We start from the raw sequence: 15,324 nt of genomic DNA, 5'->3' as shown, positions 1-15,324 counted from the left end.
TTTGCAGAAACTGAAATTGGTGTATGCATTGTCTGATTATCAGTGTATAGATGATCTGTAGTTTTGTCCTGTTTTTATCTCTTTTGTTAGATTGTTAAGCATTGGATTTCAAGATTTATTGAGAAATTGAGATTTATTTTGTGTGTCTTTCGCACTGGGTATATATTTTTGGAATGTTATGTGATATTTTTTGGGGTGTTATAACTGCCAAAGTTTTGGCATGTTGATGAAGAAAACTGGCCCAGGATTTGGTTCAATCCTGGCTCCTCCACTGGTTAGTGTGATTGTAGAAACCACCCTTTCAGACAGTGCTACTTCGTGTTCAGTCTTCAGAGCTAGTTGTGAGACTTGATTAAACTATTTCAGTGGTGGCACGCCCTACTCTTTCGGACTTCCAACACTACTTCAGTGTTCAGTTCTCAGAGCTAGTTGGTAGTTGCAAATTTCAAACATATATAGTGAACTCTAATGTTGTGAGACTTGATTAAACTATTTATGTTGCTCTTTTGGTCAATTTTGTATTAGTTGTGTGATGTCGATTTTTTTTTAAGGTGGCATGCTTTATGGTTTTTTTTTGCGGGTGACACGCTTTATGATTTGTTCCTAGCCCCACCACTTCTTCAGCTTGCTTTAATCTCAGATCTGGGGTAGGATCAATGTCAACTATTTCTGATCAGAAGAAACGGACCTTAGAAGCCATTCAACAACGGTATGCAGCAGCTAAAGCTAAGAAGCTACAAGATGAACAGCCTAAGTGCCCGAAAAACAAAGAGAGTACCCCCAAACCCAAGTTTGATGCACGGAGGAAAGGAAAAACTCCCGAATTCACTCCTTCTCGAACTTCTGCCCAGCTCCCTACATTTAGAGGTTTTTATTTTGTTCACCATTCTCCGTTCCATTGATGCAAATTTTATATATGTGACCAGTTTTTCTCCTACTGCTGCTGATTCTCAGCTCAAGGAAATTCCAGTCATCAACAAAACCCTTCTGGCTCCTCAGGTAAATCCATGTCTTGTGTGTGCATGTGGCTGTGTTCCAAAATTAATACTAGATAACTTTTTGACCTTTTAGGTGGAGAAGTCAACCCTATATACTCCGAGCTTTCATTTTCTCTCCATGAAAAATTGTCCCAAGATGACTATTCGGTAAGGTCCCATGATACGTGTTATGGGTTTCAAATTTAACTTATATGGGTTGAAATAACCTTTAGTGCTTTTTGGGTGAACTTTGGTGTAGGATCTTGACAGCATGGACATAGTTCACAGTGTTTTATATGACATAATTCAGAAAGGTGGAGAAGCCGGAAAAATTGCCAAGGGATCCAAAAAGTTAAAGCTGGATAGAGGGATTCTTCTGGATAACTATGTTCAAAGGGGTCCTATATTAGTGGATGCACAATCACGGTCTTTGTTGACTCACTCGAAGCGATCAAAAAGACACATGTCACTGAAGCAACATAAGAAATGTGGTTCATTTCATTTACATGATACATTCCGCAGGTAATTCTTGTTCACGATTAGTGTCCAGATATAAGTTATCTTCTTCTGTCATAGCATTTTTTCATGATATGAGTGAAACATGTATATATCCTTGCCAAAATCCGCACATGTGGTATCTTTAGAGTTTATGCAGTTTTTACATTTGATTCTTGTTCTTGCAGGTTTGACCTCTATAAGCCAATGCATGAAATGTGGAAGGAGTATATGCAAGAGCTTACAAAAAGCACCCCGTACGGATCCTTCGCTATCTGTCCTTTCTGTTACTTTCAGGCCTCGTTACCATCTACACACTATTTGCTTTTGCAGGGAAAGATAAAAAACATGTGATTTATACTTGGTTGTTACCTTATAATTTGACGCTTGTACCAGATTATGTATAAAAAATAATGCATATCACCATGGTCCTTACCCAAGTGACCAAATATGTAGACTCGGGGTCATGCCCCTTTGTCCACACACATGAACTGATTGACTAGTAAATACGTACATGCTGGCAAAGTAGGCCGACTAGTCATAAACAACATATTTGAGACGTTGTTAACCCCGGTGAAGATTAGTTACATGTCTGCAGATCAGTGTGATCGTTTCCATGTCTTATCAGATAATAAGTAAACTGGATCACTCCTGAAGGTGGATCCATATTTGTAAAGCCACCTCATGCCTACTTGGCATGGTGGCACCCCATGAGTGGGTTGCCAACTCCCAGATTGGGTCAGTCAGAGTTAAGGCCCTGGTAAAAGACCTACCTTTTATTACATAATATAGTATTATGCACAAGATTTTTAAACTCTGGTAATCTGCACGACAAGTTTTAAATATATGACTTAAATGCTTTTAGACCTTCGAATTGGTGTCTACTTTTGAAGGATTCTACGACTGTTATGTTGTATTGGTGCATTTGTACTATGTGATTATCAGTTTGTTGACTTATGATCACAGTACAGTAACACACAGGCATTATGCTTTAATAAAATAGAGACCACACAAAGATGATATTGGTACAGAAACTGTAGGGACTGAATTATTTGGTATTCGTCTTGATTGCATAAGATAATAGCTTAACTAAGCTGTCGTTGTATAGAAGTTTGGTAAATAGAGTTCTGAGAGATTATTATATTTAAATATATGAGCAATAACCTTCAATACATGTAATCAGTTTAACCTTTCCCGGACTTGGGCTAACCCTTTATTATGACTTTTCAGTACAATGTATGAGGTATTGATGTTCCCTGTTTTCTCCATAGGAAAAAGCAATTGTCTGAAAACCTCCTTTCAGCAGATCTTCATGGGGCCCTTATAATAGGTGGATTCATATACTTGACATGATTGCATATTGGATTATTAGGCTGCCTGTATTGATCCTGTCGTTGTTATTATTTTATTTTATTTGGTCATTCCCAGTGGCACAGTGCAAAGCAGCCTCATATCAAGGTGTAAGTGGCATCATGATTCGGGACACTGCAGAGACTTTTGGAATTATATCAGAGGACGACCGCTTCCGAGGTACTTACTTACTGTCCCACTTCCTATTCAATATTTTGAACAGGCTTGGATGAAGTGATGTATAGTTTGCATGAGAGCATGTCTTTTACAATCTTTTTTCTTGTTCTGGAATTGAGGCTGTTACAATCTTTGTTGGCTTTTCCTTTCTACTGCTAATATGATACTTCCTTTTCCCATCGATCATCCTGAATAAATTTACTGTAATTCTCCACCCGTATGATTGGTGCTCTACGAGACTGCGATGGAACACATACTTGTTTTTCCGGTGAGGTCCACTCTTGAATATTTCATGTCAGAAATACAAGCAGACAGATTGTTCAGCTTCTTGCTCAAAACATTGTATTTTACTCACTCAACGGAAGCGCTCTCCACATAGGCTGGTTCTTGCCGTTATACTACGTTGTTTGTAGTCATGAATTCTAGTATTAATTACTGCAGACCTGATGGATTGCTTTCTAAGAAGCTCACTTTGAGACCTGCAGTTGTTCCGAAAGCTGGATCAGTTTTCGTCCTCCAAGCCGAGTGCTGGAAGGTTACACTGATCGGCGACAAACTGTCACCAAAGGAGAAGTTGAAGGAAAGCCAGCGTGTGCAGCGTGCGCAATCACTGATCAGATAGGCTTTCGAGCCTGTTAGATTGTTTTCTGACAAAATTTTGCCCAGTGGAACCCCTACAGTTTTTTCCTGTTTAGTCATTATTTCTGTTAATTTCGTGACTTAGCACTTGGCAGTTCTTGTTGCTCCACATTGTAAGCGTGTCATTCCTGGCAAAGACTGGACAATGAGGAATTCCTTACTATTCGGTAATTCGAACACGCTTCTTGTGCTTGTTTATGCAACTGAACGGGCGAAAGTTCCGGTGCCCTGTCCTGTTTGGGTGTCGACAATCCCCATTTTTGCTAACCATTGCTTTGCTAACGTATTGCCTTGCTGCTCCAGCCAAACAGGTGTGTTGTATTGCAGTTGCAGCGCTGAGGAAACCGTAACCTGTGGAGTGGCGGCGAGGGACGCAAGTGGTCACGCCCATGCCGTGGGAAGGACTCCTGCATCCACCAAGACGCTGCGGTATTGGTTGCACAAGTAGATAGACGCAGGATGTTTTGTTTGCTGTTATCAGCCTGGGATTTGGAAGCTAGCGTCGAGCGAGTGGTACGTGATAGCCAGATGCATTGGTAAATTGTCACCGTTGTGTACCACCATTCTGTGCCGCCCCGCCCCTACTGAACCAGCGTCCAACCACGCCAATTCTCTTGCACAAACCAACCTCCTTCTACCCTAGTCACTCCCTCCTTAAGACTTTGTTCGGTTCCACAAAAAATGAGAGGAATTGGCATGGATTAATGAGGACTAAATCCCATCTAGTATAAATTTCACCCCAATCCACCTCAATCCACTTGGATAGTGGATTAATCAAACAAGGCCTAAAGAAACATAAACACGTTTACGGAGAGAGTACAACCTAGGTGAGCATCACAAAATTGTATCGCCTATTCCACAAGATGACATGAGGGTGTGTACACAGTGACAGTACTAAGAGCATCTTCAATGGCACACACACACACACACACATATATATATATATATATATATATATATATATATATATATATATATATATATATATATATATTGAATATCTATATATTCATATAGACAATGGTCTAAAAAGATCCCTTCATATACACGTTCAATTTTACATCGGAACGCCTATATACAGGGGCCATGACCGATGGGCCGCTGCTGGGGAGAGGGAGAAATCGTGGCTGCAGTTGACTTTGGAGGATGCCTTCACATCATTCAAGCGTGGACATTGTCGAGGTTGATTTAGAAGATGTGCATGTTTGGATGACATATAGATAAACTGTTGGACGCTTGTTTTAGAGTCACGCCGTGGAAAACGAGTATAGACGTCCATATAGACAAGCTATTGGGGATGCCCTAAGTGTCGCATCCCGCTGGCGAAGGAAAAATAGCCGATGTGGAGAGGCATGCTTGATGTGTGGATTTTAGAGGTCCTGTGCCAACAGCAGTTATCCATATGTTCCTGGTGCCTCTTATTTCTACGCTTATACCAAACTAAAATCGCTACTATGCAGAAACAACATACTGCACTGAATAGGAGTGAACAATACCAATAGATAGGAGTAAGATGAGGAACTCGAAGGATCGCTACTTATAGAAGACTTGGGTACGTGCCGTAGAGGTACTGACTTGAAGTCATTGGATCTCTGTTTGGTCAGTAGCTAAGAATTCTTTGGTTATGAGCTTGGTCCTTTGGTAGGTAAGAGCCCATGAGATCGTTACACAAATAATGAATTTCACGTGCTTATTTCTACCCGGGATGGATCAGAGGTAATGATAACTTAAAACATATGATAAATTTCCTAAACGTGTTTGTCCTTGCCTATATTAGGTTACGAGAGCTTTAAACAAACGATAAAGTTTTCAAGTTTTTTCAAGTATCGTTCTTGGTCACTACACATGTGGCTAGCCAACATAAAGGGGTTAAGATCACGTCCTTGACAAGACAAAGTGAGCTAACTGGGACCAATTTTGCATAGTTGTAACCATCTTCTCACTCTCAGGCCCGACAAATTTCTAGCATGTTAATTAGGTTATGCCTCGTCTCGGCCTGATAAACTAATCATACATTTACTTTCCTCCATGATGTATTCTTGTATGAAAAATATGTTTGTACCATAATTTCACCGACCAAAGGAGCATGTTTAAAAATTTCTCCTTCTATGCATTGTTCAAACTTGAATTCCAACAGCTACCCTACGACCACCTTTCATAGAATCACAGTCCAATCCCAACTGCCACTAGCAGTAACATAGTACATGCAATATTCTATTTCTATCATGTATGGACTCAAAGCATGCCCAATGCCAACTCAAATGATCGGTACTCCGGCCTTTTTCACGCTTGGAAGGGACACTCATGAGTTTCAAGATCGAAGCAGCTGAAACTAAAGGAAAACTGAAACAATATCCCAAATCTCCTCTCCACCATCAAAAAGGACCTGCACCTTCCACCACTTCCAACGGTCTCAAATGGGTTTTATTGGAACTAAATTACAATTTGATTGTTGTTTGATTGCATCAAATAGTTCAACTAAGTTGTTGTTGTATAGATTTTGTTTAGAACGAAATCGCGAGATAGGTTCGCTTTTAAATCAACAAAGCTATAGAATTTCCCTAAATAGGTTCTGATTAGCAAATTTGAGAAGGTGTAAATGGCATCATGATCTGTGACATTGTAGACATTTTTGGAATTAAATGAGAGAGCAACCACTTCCGAGGTACTTAACATCCCACTTTCCTAATGCAATATTTGATTTATAGTTTGCTTGTGAGCATGTATATTACCCCACAAAAGAAAGAGCATGTTTGTTACAATCTTTTTTCCTGGAAGATTGCACTGTTAATTTTTGTCGAGTTTTCTTTTCTACTGCTAATCCGATACTTCCTTTTTCCCAATATTCATGCCAAATGATTTGACTGTGACTCTTCATCCATATGATTCTCATCGAGTTCTCAAAGAAACGTCCTGAAATAAGTCGACTACATAAAATTTGCATCAGAATGGTGATTTGCAAAACTCCGATGGAATACACACTTGTTTTCCCCCTTAAGTCCACACTTTAAATTTTCCTGACAGAAGTTCAAGCAGCCATGGATTTTTCAAATTCTATCTAAAAAACATTGTATTTTACTCACACAACCAAACTGTTTTCTCATAGGCCGCCTTGTACCAACATATGTTTTGCATAGTCATGAATTTTATTAATTACCGCATGCCTGATGGGATTGCTTTCTAAGAAGATCACTTTGAAACATGTTGGGAATTAACACACAAATGTACTTGTGGTTAACTGGAAACTACAACGAAAACAAAGCAATCTCAGCACCACATCATGTACTAACTCAAGGATCGTTGCTTAGTACAGAAGGAAACATACGCAACAACATATACGGAGGTAAAATGTGTTACTCCACAGACAAGACGCTCCTCTCAAGATTGTCTTGTGGTAGGAGTTACTTTCTGAACAACAACAAACATCAACAAAGAGATACCCAATTTTACGTGGAAACCCCCCAACTTGAGGGGAAAAACCACGGTCTGAAGCCACCCAAATCCTCTTCCACTATTATAAAATATGGGACACAACAAGTTCTTCTCTAGATAGCATTAGATGATCCCATACATCAAGATTTCCGAATCTTGGATGAACACAACAAGATTTGGGGCTCCACAACTAGGGATTGGAATAATCTCACCAAAGATGGTGGAATCACAACTTGAAGGAGACAAGGTAGTGGATCTGGACCATAACAACCTTGGGGAGGAGCTCCCTTTGCTTCTTCCTCCAATCTCCCATAACACCGGTAGCCGAAACTAAGGGGGCAAAGGTGGAACAAAACACCAGGCTAGAAAGGCCGAGTCTTCCACCTTTTACCAAGTATATAGGTCCATTAAATTAAATAACATTTAATATGGTGATATAACAAAGAACCCATGTTATCACATGGAAGCAACTGCACCTGCAACTAGCAACGCTAACACATGGTTAAGCAAGCAGTAACATAGCCAATCAGTGGTTTGCTAGGTTGTGAACAGGTTAAAGGTTTTCATGGCATTGTCGAGAGGCTGATATTTAACATGTGGTAGGCAACGAGACATAATCGATAGAAGCGATAAAACTAGCATGTCAATGATAGTAATGGTATCTGGGGAAATGGTCATCTTGCCTGAGATCCCGCTTGGAAGAAGAATGACTCCGTTAAGCAGACGAACCGATGTAGTCAAACGGGTCCTCACTTTCCGACACGCTTGCGGAACTCTATCGAGACGAAGGAAACCGGAAACAAGCATCAACATAGATATTCACCACGGCATATGCAGGACAAGATGCAATCCACATATGATGCATGAACAGGTGAATATGCAAGACATGGCACGGCAATTCACGACAATCAAACACTACACATTAAGTGAAGTTCAATATGCAACGAGTTGCATATTGACGAAACTCCACATACAATTATTTAGTTCTATTCCGATTAAGTACACGACAATATTAAATGTGGTTAAACATGGCAAGAGGTGAAGCGTAATTAATCTACCTCTCTAGGCATTTCAAATGAGGTTGGAAATGACATATAACACCTCTGAAACGACCTCACATGTTAATTAACAATTCTGTCTAGATCTGAACTAACATGTTTAATTAGTTGTTAAAAAGCAAAACAAATAGGTTCACGTGATTCTACGCGTTGTTACAAGCAATTTACACATAAAGAACATCTCCAACGGAGCTACGGTTTAAAAGATACGAGCACCGCAAGATATGATGGCATGAATGCAATATGCGTGCAACGACAGTCACAAGCATCTCAAAACACACAACCAACAAGATAACGGTTCAACAACTACGAGCTACACAAGAAATCACTACAATCTGCCAAAATCAGCCACATAGCATTTTCTACGCCCCACAACTACGAGCTACAAAAACCCAAAATGCTCAACCAAGGCATGAGGCAATATAGGTCAAGATTCTCTATAACATACAACTTATAACACCTAGCATGGAAGCATGGATCACTAGGAAAAGAAGTCACAAAATGGCTCATCACACATAGTTTCAGACTTAGTGAAAATAACAGTTTATGAAACTACAGTTTTTTATCTGAAGGCATATTGACAGCAGCAAAACCATAAGCTACAGGACTCCAAATGTCATGAAAATTTACAACATGCTAGAGAATCCTAAAGTCTACAACTAACTCCATTGCATCAACCTCAAAAGAGCTATAGATCACCAGATAAACTCATGCAAAGACAACAACAAAATATAACAGATTTCAGACTTAAAAATATTTCAACATTCCAAATCAGCACTATTTTCTAGCAACTTGAGAGCAAACAAACCACACCTAAACAAGGATTTTTTTGCAACCACAATTACCAGAGGCTAGTCTACACATCCAAGGGCAAATCTCTAGTTGACAACTCCTTCATACCACGCACGGAATCAATCCCACAAAATAAACAGGGGCATCACAACAAAATATCACGTGAACTAACTTGCTCAAAAGGTAAAACTAAATGCACAGTTAAATAATATAGATTTTTCTACCCCGAAAACATATATAACATGAGGGGTTGCAAAATAAAAACAACGCCACACGTATATGCGGGAATAAGACCTAAACACGACATAATAAACTAATGGCTAAACCCTACATGCAAAATTACAACCAACTACTCTAAAATACATGGCAATAGGGTTCCTAAAACATGAGCATTTTATCTACGGTGTTCGAGCAATCCAGACACGCACGAAAAAATAACACGAGACAATTATCCTATTGAGACAGCACGCAAAACTAGGCATTCGGAGGGTCAAACTATGTCCAACATGCATGCAAGTTACAAATTCGTAATCTACATGAAAATCTACACAAGATACATATACAACTCGCTCCGATCCGACATACGGATTAAAAGATACGGACGTTTTAATATATTCTAATCCCTGAAAATAAATAAATCGCAACCCTAAAAAAAATCAACTAATGGGCCAAATCTCCTACAGGCCGAAACAGGGCATTGGCGCATAATAGAGAAACATGCCACGGGCGCTAGATAGGCAGCAGGGGGAGGCTTACCTTGTGGGCTTCGGGCCCATGAGGGGAAGCGCGGAGGCGGCCTGGAGAGGAGGTCGAAGCTAGGCCTGGGCTAGGCGCTGTTGGGTTGGGCGAGGCACGGCGGCCCACCTTGCAGGCCACGAGCCTCCTTCTCCCAGATCCGATCGGGACGAGGGGAGTCACGGGCTCGTGATGGGGTTGCTGCAGCCGGCGAGATGGCACTCAGGCGGCGGATCCGGGGCGGAGCAAGGGGCGACGACGGCTGGCGGTCTCCGGCGAGGGCTCCGGATGGGGATGGCCGGACCGGGCGGAGGCAGGCCGCCGTCGTGACCCAAGGTGCTCGCGGAGCTTGGCGGGGACGGACATGGCGGAAGTCGGCGCGGGGCGCCGTGCTCCGGCCAGCAGGGCTGCGGCCGGCGGCGGCTCCGACGAGCTTCCGGCGACCTGCGGCTGGCGGGATCGGCCGACGGCTACTGCGCGGCGCAACGGGGCACCTCGGGCACGGGAGCTCGGTGTAGGGGGCTGCTCGGGTGGCTCGGGGAGAGGCTGGCGAGCCGGCAGTGGATCTGGTTCGGGCCCGTACGGGCCTCGGATGGGCTCGGGCGGGCCCTCGGTGGCTGGAGGCTGGTGGGAGTAGAGAGAGAGGTGGGAGGCTAGGGTTAGGGCACGTATTCCGAGGCAGGGTTAGGGAGAGGCTAAAATGGAAGGGGAGGTGTCTATTTATAGACAAAGGGGGGCTAGGTTTAACGGAATTTCGTTCCGGATCCAACCGTGCGATCGGGGTCAGACGATTCCGCACGCGGGAACAGTAAGTGGCTGTGTAGAGTGGTTAACCGGAGACGAGAGGGAAAACGGGCGACCCGGCAACGGGATTTTTAAAACACCGATAAACGTCCGACGGTAGACCGAATGCGGTGCCACTACGGTCGACCGTTCGGGTACCAGATGGACTCCGATTCCGACGAAATTTGGCACGCGGCCTACCTATATTATATTAAGACCGCACGCCACGTTCCAACCCAATCAGAGAAAGTTTTATACACACTTTTGAAAACAAGAATAAACGATGCCGCGGGCACGTGCGTGTGTGGTCGGGCTCAGAACGAACAACGACGAGAACTGGCAACTAACAACGGATGCAAGTTTGAAAACTGGCGGCAACGGGATGCCGATGCAATGCTGGTGATGCGCATGATGCGACAAATAAAAATAATCACACGACGACGACGGAAATAAAAGGGGAATCTTCTGGAACGTCGGTCTCGGGCTGTCACAACTCTCCTCCACTACAAGAGGATCTCGACCCGAGATCCAAGAATGAACGGGGAAGAGGATGAGAAAGCAAGAGGTAAAACTTAATCGCTTCTTTGACAAATGAGTGAAACCAATGATCCTTGAAGGTTGCAAAGCGATGAGGAATGATATGAGAAACAAGCAAGAATTCACGGAAAATTTCGGCAGCATTACGTTAGGAAAAGGGGAACAAAAAATCGATAAGATGGGAAAATTAGACAAGATTCATAACAAACAACTAAATAGAACAAGTGAACACCATGATCTTGACATAACAACATGATTGACCCAAAAGAGAAACATCACAATGCCTCCGGACAAGAAGAATTGACGTAGTTGTTGGAAAAACAACAACAAAAGAACAAGATAGTAGTGGGCTTATGGAAACCTTTTCAAACTAATGAAGTGACAACCAGCCACTAACAGAAACAAGGATTGTTTCGGGAAACAAGGTAAGCAAAACTTCTTACACCAAGAGGATACATTGAAAACTAGGATTAATGGCAACACCATAATAGCGACATCCCTTAAATAAAGCTTTAGGTGAAGTCTCAACCAAGATAGGTCAATGAAGAAACCATGGGTTTGAAAAAATCTAATGATCATAGAATCGGTGGGTTTACATATTTACTTCTTGAAACAACTTCTCTTCGAGACTCCTACACTAACAGAACGCTATAATACCACCTCAAAGATAAGGAGGAAGAATTGCACTTTGAAATGCAATAGAAAGGAAACATGAGGTTCTCCAACAAGAATCTTGAAGAACACTTGAGAAAAAGAATTGAAACCTTGATGCAGCACCATGATGAACCTCTTGGGGAACACCATAATGAAATGATGAAAGAATAAGATTAAAGGCCTTACAATGATTTAGATGAAGCTACTCAAAGAGATACTTGATAGAACTTGGAACTTCGGAAAAGAAAGATAAGCACTTGAGAAAAGAATTGGTATCATGAGCCACTCCGGAAGAAGAATTAAAATCACTATGAACAAGAATAAGAATTATGTTATGCTTATCCTTCATCAAGTTTAATTGATGACAAGCAACGGATTTAGCATACCACGTATTCTTCTTGAAAGAAACTTGAAGAGAGAGATAGGTAAGCACCACTTGAAGCATAATTGAAGGAAGCACCGGTAAGAATTCACAATTGAATGGGAACACCACGAATTAATGGAGATACATGAGAATGAAGAGATCATGGGCCACCTGAGAGAAAACTTGAACAAGGCACCAAAATAATTGAGAGACGAACGAAGAGACAACAATTGAGAAGAATTGAGGATGAAAGATGAAAGCTGAGAACGAAGAATCTTCTAAAATGATGGCCTTCGGAGGATCGAGAATGAAAACAACTCAGAAAAGCACCGGATAGCAAGAAAGGGATACTCATGATTGACGACAATTAAGATGATGGCACAAAGCTGAAATGACGAATCTCCAAGAGCATGAACCAAGCTTTGAGAGAAACACTCCTGAATAACGAAGAATGAAAGGTTGAGCCAAACATGAGAACTAATTCGAATGGAACTTGAAGAAAGAATATGACTGATGAAATTCATACTTACGTCATAGTTGAAAAGAATTAGAGATCTCCGGAAAAGATTACAAGAGTCAGATAAGATCCTGGGAAAAACCTGTGGGTTATGGTCCCACTCAAAGAAACCACCGTTGAAAAGATTGCTTGGAAGAGAGATATTGCGCCGGTATAAAGAAAACTTGATGGGGTTGAGCACCTCGAAATAATTGAAAGAATTGAAAACAAGAAACTTCTGGGATAACTTCAATGCTACGGGTAGAATAGAGAGAAATGACAACAAGAAGACTTGATAATAGTTTTCAACATGGGAAATAATTGAAAGATGAAAAAGATATGATGACACGGATAACTGAATTGAATTCACCGATAAAGATGACAAGAATGAACAAATATGACACGAATCTCCTGAGAATCTTCACAATGAATCACCGGATGCAAAACGGAAGAAGATAGCGGAAGCTATAACGAAATGAAATGCACTTGAATGAAATCCAATCACTGAAGAAAAGGGAGGGAGGGCGGGGAAAATAAAGACAACTTGGGATAGATGAGACAACTCCAGAAAGAATTGAGAGATTGAACTTGCAAAATTGGAAAGGATTGAATAAATGAAGAGAAGCACACCGGTTGGAAAAGAATTGATATGACGACTCCGGTTGACAAGAAATTGAAAAGACAAGCTAATTTGAGCAACAGAATTAATACTCTCATAAAAATATGAGAACACCACTTAGGAAAGATCTGAAATCACCACTTCACATCGAAGCAACTTGAATTAGCATATTCCAACAAAACAAAGGGTGAGGCTAGCAAATTAGCCAGAACAAACTCATGAGAGAGATTTCGTCCGATATTTTCGTGGACAGGATCGCACGGGCTCGATCCTTACAGTAGCCATACTGTGCAAGGCAGTGCACACGACATACGAAGCGTCCCCGAGTCGTAGCAGGCTACAAGGACTCTTTAAGACACAACGACAACCACTGTAAGACGAGCGTGAAAAAACGAATCCACTAGATGTCGAACCCAACCTAACATCATGCATTTGTTGGAAGATTGTCCTATAAGCAACTACTTGAATTCCCACCTAAGAACTCCCGAAATTTCTGGTCATGCAATCTGGTACACGGATACAAGGAGTAATATATCACTCAACTCCTATGCTAACCCGTCCAGTATATCACATCCGTCAACACATAACCAAAATCTCGGACCTTCATCTACTACAGACCCTCGTGATCACAACGATGCAAAGTATGGCAGTACTCCCGAACAATCTGCACCAGTACTGGGGACATCGGGGTTATCTCGCCACTACTAGTATTGAAGCAATTACGAACATCCTCCGTCCTGAGATACTAAGAAATCTGAAAGATAGCGATGTGATCAAGAATCCCCTGGAGCTCAACTGCCCGGAAGAAATCAAGTCAGTCAGGAGGCACCAAGACAGAACTCCGTCACATCGACATCATATAGACTCCAAAAATATCCGCGTGATCCTAATTTTTTTGAGTGAGAAGAGGAGTAGATTTAAAATATTACGTCGAGATTCCTCACCAGAGCATAGAAGAGGATAAAAAAAGAATCATACTCTCTGATATATAACTAGACTCAAAGTAGTTTTTCACTAGACTCGACTCGTCCAAGTTCGATCAATCAAGGGGCTCCTAGGTCGGTACTGCTCTGATACCAACTTGTAACGCCGAAGATGCGATCCTATCCTCAATTTGGCACGAGGGCCTCGTCAGGGATAGAAGCGCATCTCGTTGTTTTACAAGAATGGATATCGTTAAAAGTACATGTACTGAAAAGAAGAGATATATAGGGTTGGCTTACACTCGCCACAAGCTACACCAAAGTCACATCAGTACAATACATAATCATCATGAAGAAGAGCAGGGTCCGACTACAGACGAAAACAAACGAGAAAAGAAGAACGACGTCCATCCTTGCTATCCCAGGCTGCCGGCCTGGAACCCATCCTAGATCGATGAAGAAGAGGAAGAAGAAGCAACTCTAAATGAACAATCAACACGCTCGCGTCAAGTAACCTTTACCTGTACCTGCAACTGGTGTTGTAGTAATCTGTGAGCCACAGGGGACTTAGCAATCTCATTTCCAAAGGTATCAGGACTAGCAAAGCTTAATAGGTGAGGTAGGTTAAGTGGTGAGGCTGCAGCAAGCGGCTAAGCATATGTGCGGTGGCTAACTTACGAGTACAAGAATAAAGAGGGGATGATCGACGCATAACGGACGTGAACTACTGATGATCAAATGAATTATCCTGAACACCTACTTACATCAAACATAACCCCACCGTGTCCTTGATCGGAGAAGGAGCTCACGAAAGAGACATTCACGGTTATGCACACGGTTGGCATGTTTTAATTAAGTTAACTTCAAGTTATCTAGAACCAGTGTTAAACAAAGTTTCCACGTTGCCACATAACTGCGGGCACGGCTTTCCGAAAGATTTAACCCTGCAGGGGTGCTCCAACTAGTCCATCACAAATAACCACAAGCCGCAAAGAAATCCTCGATCACGAAGCTCGCGATCTCGTCGGATTCCTTAGTGGAAAACCTCAACTCTGAGATTACCCAAAGCATCACCGGAATCCCGATGCACAAGATATCTCGTCAAAGGTAAAACTAATCCAGCAAGGCCACCCGGTGTGTCGACGAACCCGATAGGAGCCGCGTATCTCGTTCTCAGGACACACCATCTATGCATAGTGGACGGTAACCAAACGCTCAAGTTTCCCCGAGGTGGCACCGCCGACTGCTAGGTGGGTGGACCAGCACTCATGCGGAGCACTGGCCCGGGGGTTG

At 42.1% G+C, this 15,324-nt stretch overlaps 1 pseudogene; it reads left to right on the top strand.

The window, feature by feature from the left end:
- The first annotated feature begins 550 nt into the window (after nt 1–550).
- On the top strand, nt 551–3,621 carry LOC123416162 (annotated as a pseudogene).
- The last annotated feature ends 11,703 nt before the right edge of the window (nt 3,622–15,324 follow it).

The sequence above is a fragment of the Hordeum vulgare genome, chromosome 1H, assembly GCF_904849725.1.
Source record: "Hordeum vulgare subsp. vulgare chromosome 1H, MorexV3_pseudomolecules_assembly, whole genome shotgun sequence".
Classification (NCBI taxonomy): Eukaryota; Viridiplantae; Streptophyta; class Magnoliopsida; order Poales; family Poaceae; genus Hordeum; species Hordeum vulgare.
Note: the sequence above shows the minus strand (reverse complement) of the source record. Positions and strands in the feature narration are given on the sequence as shown.